Below are 8047 nucleotides of genomic sequence, written 5' to 3' on the forward strand. Positions count from 1 at the left end.
TATTAGGTAAACAGGTTCATGCAGTTTAATGATCACTAAGCTACACAGACATGCAATCAAGCAAATAGATAAACAAATAATAGCATGCTAGGTTATACAAATCAAACACAAGCAATTTCTTTACCAACTAAATTCAATCCATAAACATATAACTATTCATAAGTTCAAAGCTTCATCTAGCTAAACAAGAGTAGCTAGATTCAGCTGCTCATCATAGCAGATAAATCAACACAGCTAAAACTAATGAAAGACATGTTCTTATTTAACTAAAAATAAACCTTTACTTCTTTTGGTGTTGAAAACCCTCTTCCAGAACCTTTCTTTCGTTCTTATTCATCTCCTGGAACTCTTTTTCTTCTGCCAAAAGTCTCTCTTCTCGTAATAACTAGGAGGACTTATATAATCCTCAAAAACCCGCACCACGTCGTGGCCAGATGTGCCACGTCGTGGGCTTCAAGCAATCCGTATCCTTCAAGGAAATCCTCCGCGTCGTGATGTTTATCTTCTGGAACACCCTTGCCACGTCGTGGGCTTCATCGCCCCGTCGTGAATTAAGCGCTTATCGTGAATTTATTATTTTCTTGTCTTTCAAGCCTCCCATGTTCCCCATTTTGTCACCTTTGGTCCCTCTCTTCGAAAATCCTTTGTATTCACTGAAAATAACAATTTAAACTCATAAGTATCATTATTCTTAAACATATTATCAATTTATTAACAAAAATGCACTTAAATATTGCCTAAAAATAAGTATAAATATGGCAATATCAAAATACCCCACACTTAGGCTTTGCTTGCCCTCAAGCAAATTTAAACTTAATTCTTAATTACTAACACCACACAGAATAATCTGACTCTAGTTCAGCCATTATGTCAAAACCTCAACGCATGCATTTGTGTCTAAAATTTTCCTAAAGTACACCCCCATACTTTAAATACTCACAATCTTCATAAACACTCGTCCACTACTTCCGAACAATGCTCATTTTATGCAACCCTCCGAATCCATCCTCAGAAAACCTCCTTATTCTCAAGGTATTTTTAGTTGAGCAACCTAAGCATACATAAACTAGAATTACAATTATTGATACCACTATGGGGCTCTATTTGAATTCTTCATTTCTTTGACATTTGATCTTTGATTTCTTTGAATTCACCACCTTTGTTGATTTGATTTCTGGTATCTTCAACTTTTTGGATTTCTTGGAATTTTGATCTTCTGATCTTCACTTTATTTGCTCCAAAATTCTTCACACTCTTTTTTTTTCTCGTAATTCTCTTTTTTTTATTTATATCACATGTACCTCACTTTTTTTTCACTCAAAACCTACATGCTTAAGCAGAGGCGCTCAACCTCAACCTTTATTGGCTAACGATAATAATTTTCCTGGATACATTTCAGGTTTAGGCTGCTAAACATATTGCATCCCTCAAACCAAACGGGGTTGTGTTTTTGTTCCATGATTTCACTAAAATAAGGGAGGCCACAAATGCACTATAACGTATATTGGCTCAACTAAACATTTGAACTTTCATTAGATCATCCCGCATAATACTAGCAATTATAGCTCAAATTATTATTACTAGACTCAATTATTAAAAATTTGAATTTTTCAAAATTTTCAATGTTTTAAATTCTATGATTTTCTAGCAATTTACTTCTTCTACCCCTACCCCACACTTATTTCATACGATGCCCTCATTGTATGCATAAAAATAAATCAAAATTAAAGAAAAGGGAGAAAAAGGAACAGACTCCCCTGGGATAGTGGCGTGAGCATCTCCAAAAGTGTGGAAAATGTTCAATTAGACTTCCAAAAATAGAAACTTGGTGTAGAACTGATTGAATACGTAAATAAACCTTGACATGACTCGAAACTTCAATTCTTCAAAGTGGGTATTTGTGAGGAAAAATGTGGCATTGATAAACTGGGTCACGTCGTGGCATATTACTGGCCACGTCGTGATATGGGTTGAGAACACGAACACCAAAATTCTGAATTTCTTCAAACTGCAAGAGCGCCACGACGTGGCACAATGATTACACGTCGTGGAAACTGGGCATCAGCAAAAAATGGCTTATTTGTTTTAGTGACTCTAGCAACTTTGACCAATGGCTAACTGGTTTCAGACGCTTCTATGCAAATATATTTCCTCTCTCCTAATATACCCCACACTCATCTTGAATTGTGGGTTCCGACTCACGACTCTAAGCTTCCTTGACTAGACAAACACGACTCAAAAGTTAACCTTTTATGCTCCTTAGAATTCCAACGCTAATCTGAAAAAAAAAATTAACAACCCAAAAGAAATAAAAAAGTAACATCATAGTTGAATAATGTTTTTACATCATACACCAAAGTCAACATAAAAAACTACTCAAAAACAAAACAAAAGAAATAAAATCAATCATCATCTTGATCTTGTGCTCCACTTGGCCCTGCCCCATCATTTTGCGGACGCCATAGCTCCTCCCATGTCGGAAAAATAGGGATATTGTGGTGGCATAGAAGGTGGTCGGGTCACACCCAAATGCGAATAAATACCCTCAGTAAGCTGGGTATAGTAAATGGCATGACCCCATAGATTATCCAAATACGTTCCCACCCGACTCTGAAAAGGGTCGGCGGGCACTCCCTGCACATACTGCGAAGCAGCACGCTCTTGCTCGACTTCACCTCTAGCCCGCACATTCCGACGCCTCGGTCTGGCTGGTGGTTGCTGTCATGGCTGCACCTCCTCCTACTCGTCATCTATCGGTGGTATAACAAAACGACCCCCGCTATTCACCACCGCTCGCATCACACCCAAAACTTGAATGGTCAAGTCTGTGTCCGGGAATCGAGTAAGATTCCTCACAAATTCATGGGTCAAAATATGATATGACCTAGCCAGGCGAGTAACCAAATGCCCCCCAGTAATCGGGCTCCCGGGCCTAGAATTGGCCGCTTTCTTCCCCATAAACCTTGCCAACATATAAGGCAAATCACCGCAAACCCCTAGGGTAATAAGAGTCCATAAATAAAATAGATTCTGGATCGGGACCTTATCACCATGATGCTTGTGATTGATTGAAAACGTGATAAGGCGGTGCAAAAATCGGAAAACAGGATTCCGAAGTTTGACTCACTCGAGTCACGAGTGTTGTACTCATAGTTAGAAATGCCCCGCCAAAACTGCACATCCAAAGTACCCGAAGCAAAATCCCGCACACATCCAAGCAAGAAAGGGATAAAAAACGGAGATTGCGTCTCCACTTCCGTATTGAGCCCCATACGCCAAGCAAATTCCTGAAGACTACACTCACGATATACACCCCCCAAATGAAACACAAGTGCCCGGTTGTAGGTGACATCAAGGGTGCGTTCCTCGAAGCATACGGTAGAGAAAACTCCACCGATAATTCCCGGTACATGGGTTCTTGAATGGCAAATAAATTCCTCCACCCGTGACAAGTAAACGAAAATTGATCTCCAACATAAGTCTTCGACCAATAACGTTCTAATTCCGGTACCATTCCCACTCTACCAAGCCATCCCCAGTCGATAATTGGGGCTATTGCAAACTCCCTATTGTATAACCATCCAAGCCGATTCTCGTAGGTTGTTAGCAACGGTCGGGGAATGATTTGAGGAAACTGGTATAAAGGATGTATGCTTGCTACATCTATCGGGTTTTCCTCCTGTGGAACAGCTCGTCGTGGTCCCATATCTGCAAACAAAAGCAAACCAAAGCAGCAAACAACCAACACATTAAACAATTTAAACCTGTTCACAGAAGTCATGACGTGGCTAGGCTGCGCCACGACGTGGGTCGCGTCGGTCACAGATTCAAGATCGAACTATATGCATGCTGTATCTACTAAAATCAATGGTTGGGGTTTGTTCCTATGACCTTTTACGGGATATTTAATCTAAAATCAACCACTATATTCAACCAATTTCGTACATCATGTTAACCCTAACTATGAAAACTTGAAATTGGAAGAACTAATTACAAAATAATGAGTAAAACACATACCAAATGGATTAATTGGCAAGATCTTGCAAGGAAATTGGAAGTATAATAAGAAATTGGCTGTGGGGTTATGATGTTCCCGTGAGTGCGGCAGTCTCCAAGTGGGGAATGAGATTTCTCGGTCAAAGGGTTTTAAGCAATTGGCCCCCCCCTGATTTTTAAAAGCCACGACGTGGCTGGCTATGCCCACATCGTGGACCTTAAGTCTGCTTTAGAATCGCGTGTTTTTCATTTCGACCCACGACGTGGCTGGGCTATGCCCACGTTGTGGGAACTGCCATATGCAAAATTTTAATGAAGTTTATCATATTAACTAATTTCTTTGCATATCATTCATTATTTAAAGTTCCCTACAGCTAATTCTCTAATTACCAGTTTTTTAGATGATGAATTGATGTTGTTCCTAATTAAAAAGAAAAGAAAGAAAAGAAAAATTTAAAAAGAAAATGCAAACCAAACTCGGGTTGCCTCCTGAGAAGCACTTCTTTTTTCTTGGAGTCTTGAGCCGGACTCCGTGCTTTCTACGTTGAATCTTCGGAAGAGTCTACCACCAGGATCTTTTGTTCCTTGAACCGCCGTTTATAAGCTTGAACCCTCCTTTTATACGCCTTCTTTGAATTTTCCTTTTTAGCTTTTCCATCTTCTTCAAGCTTGCGTTTTGTGCCCTTCGTTTGTTCCTTGCACTCCATAGCATTCTCCTCTTCTTTCACCACTGGCCTTGTTACTCTTGAAGTGACTTCCTCTTCATCACTTGTCATTTCCTCGTCCTCTTTGCTCACCCAAGAAGGCGGGCTCTTGTAAGCTATGACTTCAAGCAAATACGGAACAGATGCCCTTGGTTTTGTCCTCTTGACTTGATGAACTGCCTTTATCTCTTCTTCCATAAGCTTTTCCAGCTCTTCTAGTTCATTCTCCTCATTAATTGTGAACACCTCTTCTTTATCTTCTTGAAAGTCATCTCTTATCCCGAAGACTTCTTGTTCATCCCCAACCCTCAAAGTGAGCTTGGACTCGCGGATATCAACAAGGGCACCAACAGTGTTAAGCAATGGCCGACCAAGGATTATCGGAACATCCGGATCTTCTTTCATGTCCAAGACTACAAAGTCTATTGGAAAAACAAATTTTCCAATTTTCACCAAAATATCCTCCACTATGCCTCGGGGCTGTGTCACCGAACGGTTCGCCATGTGAATCTTCATTTTTGTAGCCTTCATCTTCTGAATCTCCAACTTTTGATAAAATGAAAAAGGCATTAGATTAATGCTAGCCCCAGAATCGGCTAAAGCATTAACCTTCATTTTATTTCCAAACTCACTTGGAAGAGTGAGGCGTCCAGGATCCCCCATCTTTTCTGGTGTTTCTCCCAACACAGCTTTTGAAGTTTGTTCACTTAGAATCACTATAGACTACTTCTTTAATTGCCTTCGCGTATCTATCAAGTCTTGCAGTAATATCTGGTTCTCGGGAGCTTTGGATAAGGACTCAAAAAAGGGAGTATTAATTGGGATCCCCTTCACATGCTTTACGAACTCCAAATGCTCCTTCTCCAGTTGACTGAGGGTAGCTCGGGTGGGAAATGGTAGAGGTGGATGATAAGTTGGAATGGGCTCAAAGGATTTTTGTTCAGACTCGCGCCACGTCGTGGCCAGAGGAGTGCCACGTCGTGGCGATCATGGATCACCAATTTTTTCATTTTCGATCCTTACTTTCTTGGGCTGCTGCGGTTCTTCTTCCAATGCCTCCAGGAACTCAGATATTGCATCTTCTTCAGTATCGATGGCCATTACGTGAGATTGGGCCTTTACTTCGGGATTCATCGGGGACAATTTTTCATGAACTAAAGTGGCTAGTTGACCAAATTGTACTTCAAGGTTATGGATGGAGGCTTGTTGGTTCTTTATCAATGTTTGTTGTTCCATGATAGCGGAATCCGTGGCATCGTGTCTCTTTTCCGAAGCCTCCATAAACTTCATCAAAATGGTCTCTAGGTCGGGTTTCTTCTCGGCTGGTGGCTGCTCCTTTTCATAAAGGCCTCGACCTGTCTGCCTATACTTCTCTTCTTTTTGCTTCTTATACTCTTCATATGGCAGCCACTCCTTCTTCGGTTTCCTCCAGTCCTCATCAAACTTATCCCCACTAGAGTAGCACACTTGAGCTTTTCTGTTCCCAAACTCATCCACGTTGCAGTCCTTGGTCAAGTGTGGACCATTGCATCGGTCACACCCCACTCTTATGGCATGTATCGACTGGTCCATTTGTGTTATCCTGCGATCCATGTTATTCAGCATGGCCATGACAGCTGCAATTTCTTCAGTTTGGGCCCCTCCACCGCCTTTGCTTCCATCTTGCCTCGGATTATGGTATTCGCGGGAGTGTTTCGCGAATTCTTCAATTAGCTCCTTGACCTCCCTTGGATTTTTCTTTGTCAACGGTCCTTGAGAATCAAGGAGTTGTCTTGTCATCACATTGACCCCATCATAAAAGATTGACATCTCTTGCTGCACATTTAGGTCATGTTGCGGGCAATTTCTGAGTAAGCCCTTGTACTGCTCCCATGCTTCGTATAGTGACTCCCCCGGCTGTTGCTCAAAGTTGGCTATTGCCTTCTTGAGTTTGGCTATCTTGGATGGCGGGTGAAACTGGTCCAGGAATTGCTCACGCATTTGAGCCCAAGTGGTGATTGTACCCGGTGGGAGTGCTTTTAACCACTCCTTAGCAGCTCCTTTGAAAGTGATGGGAAGCATCCTAAGCAAGACTGTGTTTCTGTTGACATTTGGGACATTGAAGTAATCTGCAATGTCGTTGACTTCATCTAGATGCTTAAAAGCATCCTCATGATCTTTCCCGAAAAATGGGATGTCCTTCAGTGCGGTCAATATGTGTCCCTTCAGCTCAAATGTGGCAGTGGCAGGTATTGCGGGTTGGACTAAACCGGGACCCATATCTTCTCGGATCCGCTTCTTGTATGCTCCCATGGACATTTCTTCAATTTCTGCCATCTCGTTCCTTGGCTCGTTCTTGGGTTCGCTTCTGTGTTCTTCAAATTCTGGCTCGGTATCGCTTTCGGACTCGGTCTGGACGGGTGTATGATCCAAATGCTCAAGATTGCTCTTTTGCTTCGCTGATGAACTTGACTCTCCTGTCTTCTTTCCCAACTTCCTAGAAAAGGCTGACTTCAGTTCTTGCAAGGGCGTCTTTTTCTTGTGAAGTGTAGACTCGGGGTCTTCCAGTGGTGGCACCAAGTGTGTGTTTGAGCTTCTGGTCATGAACTCCTGCAACTTGCTAAACTAAAAACGTAAAACTGAACTAAAATGAGAAAAACTAAATTCAAACTAAAAATCTAATTTTTAACTGTCCACGTCGTGGCCAGAGGAGTGCCACGTCGTGGACTCTATGAATGACAGAAAAAATTATTTTGCTGAAAAATTAACTTTTTGTGGGTTTTTACTCCACAAGAAGGATCGATCAAATTAATGCAAATAAATAAGCTAAAAACTAAGTCGTTCCCCGGCAACGGCGCCAAAAACTTGATGTTCACAAAAGTACTCACTAATTTTAATATTTATAACCTAACAAACTTAACTAACTATGCACTTATAGGCAGTGTACCTAGTTAGATTACAGTATAGCTTGGGTAAGTCGGGTGTCGATCACAGGGAACGGTGTCTAATTAATTTACTTACTATTAAATTAACCTAATTTATTAACAAGTTTAATAATTTCACACCCCCAAACCAGAACGGCGGAAACGTTCGGGGGCGGAGGACGTCATGTCAAATATCATAACAATTGAATAGTAAAGAAAGTACACACCACCATAATATAAATATATTTGAAAAGTTTACATGATTGTATATGTTACATGTTTGCAAAAGAAATCAAATACAATATGGTGATCCAAAATATGTTACTAACGCCAGCGCGTTAGTCTTCAAAAGTAGTTGCTACCTGGTCTAGCGGTTTCCTGAGAATACAAGTTATTTCAAAGAAAATGTGTCAACATTTAAGTTGGTGAGTTCATGTGTGGTGT

The 8047-nt window shown here is 41.1% G+C and overlaps 1 non-coding gene across 1 annotated transcript; it reads left to right on the top strand.

Annotated features, from left to right (window-relative positions):
• Nucleotides 1-6525: 6525 nt before the first annotated feature.
• On the top strand, nucleotides 6526-6632 carry LOC145091128 (small nucleolar RNA R71). The gene has a single exon (XR_013702016.1). It is a non-coding gene; the product is annotated as a small nucleolar RNA R71 (small nucleolar RNA).
• The last annotated feature ends 1415 nt before the right edge of the window (nucleotides 6633-8047 follow it).

This window comes from Lactuca serriola, chromosome 2 (assembly GCF_051521515.1).
Source record: "Lactuca serriola cultivar US96UC23 chromosome 2, Lser_US96UC23_V15, whole genome shotgun sequence".
Taxonomy (NCBI): domain Eukaryota; kingdom Viridiplantae; phylum Streptophyta; class Magnoliopsida; order Asterales; family Asteraceae; genus Lactuca; species Lactuca serriola.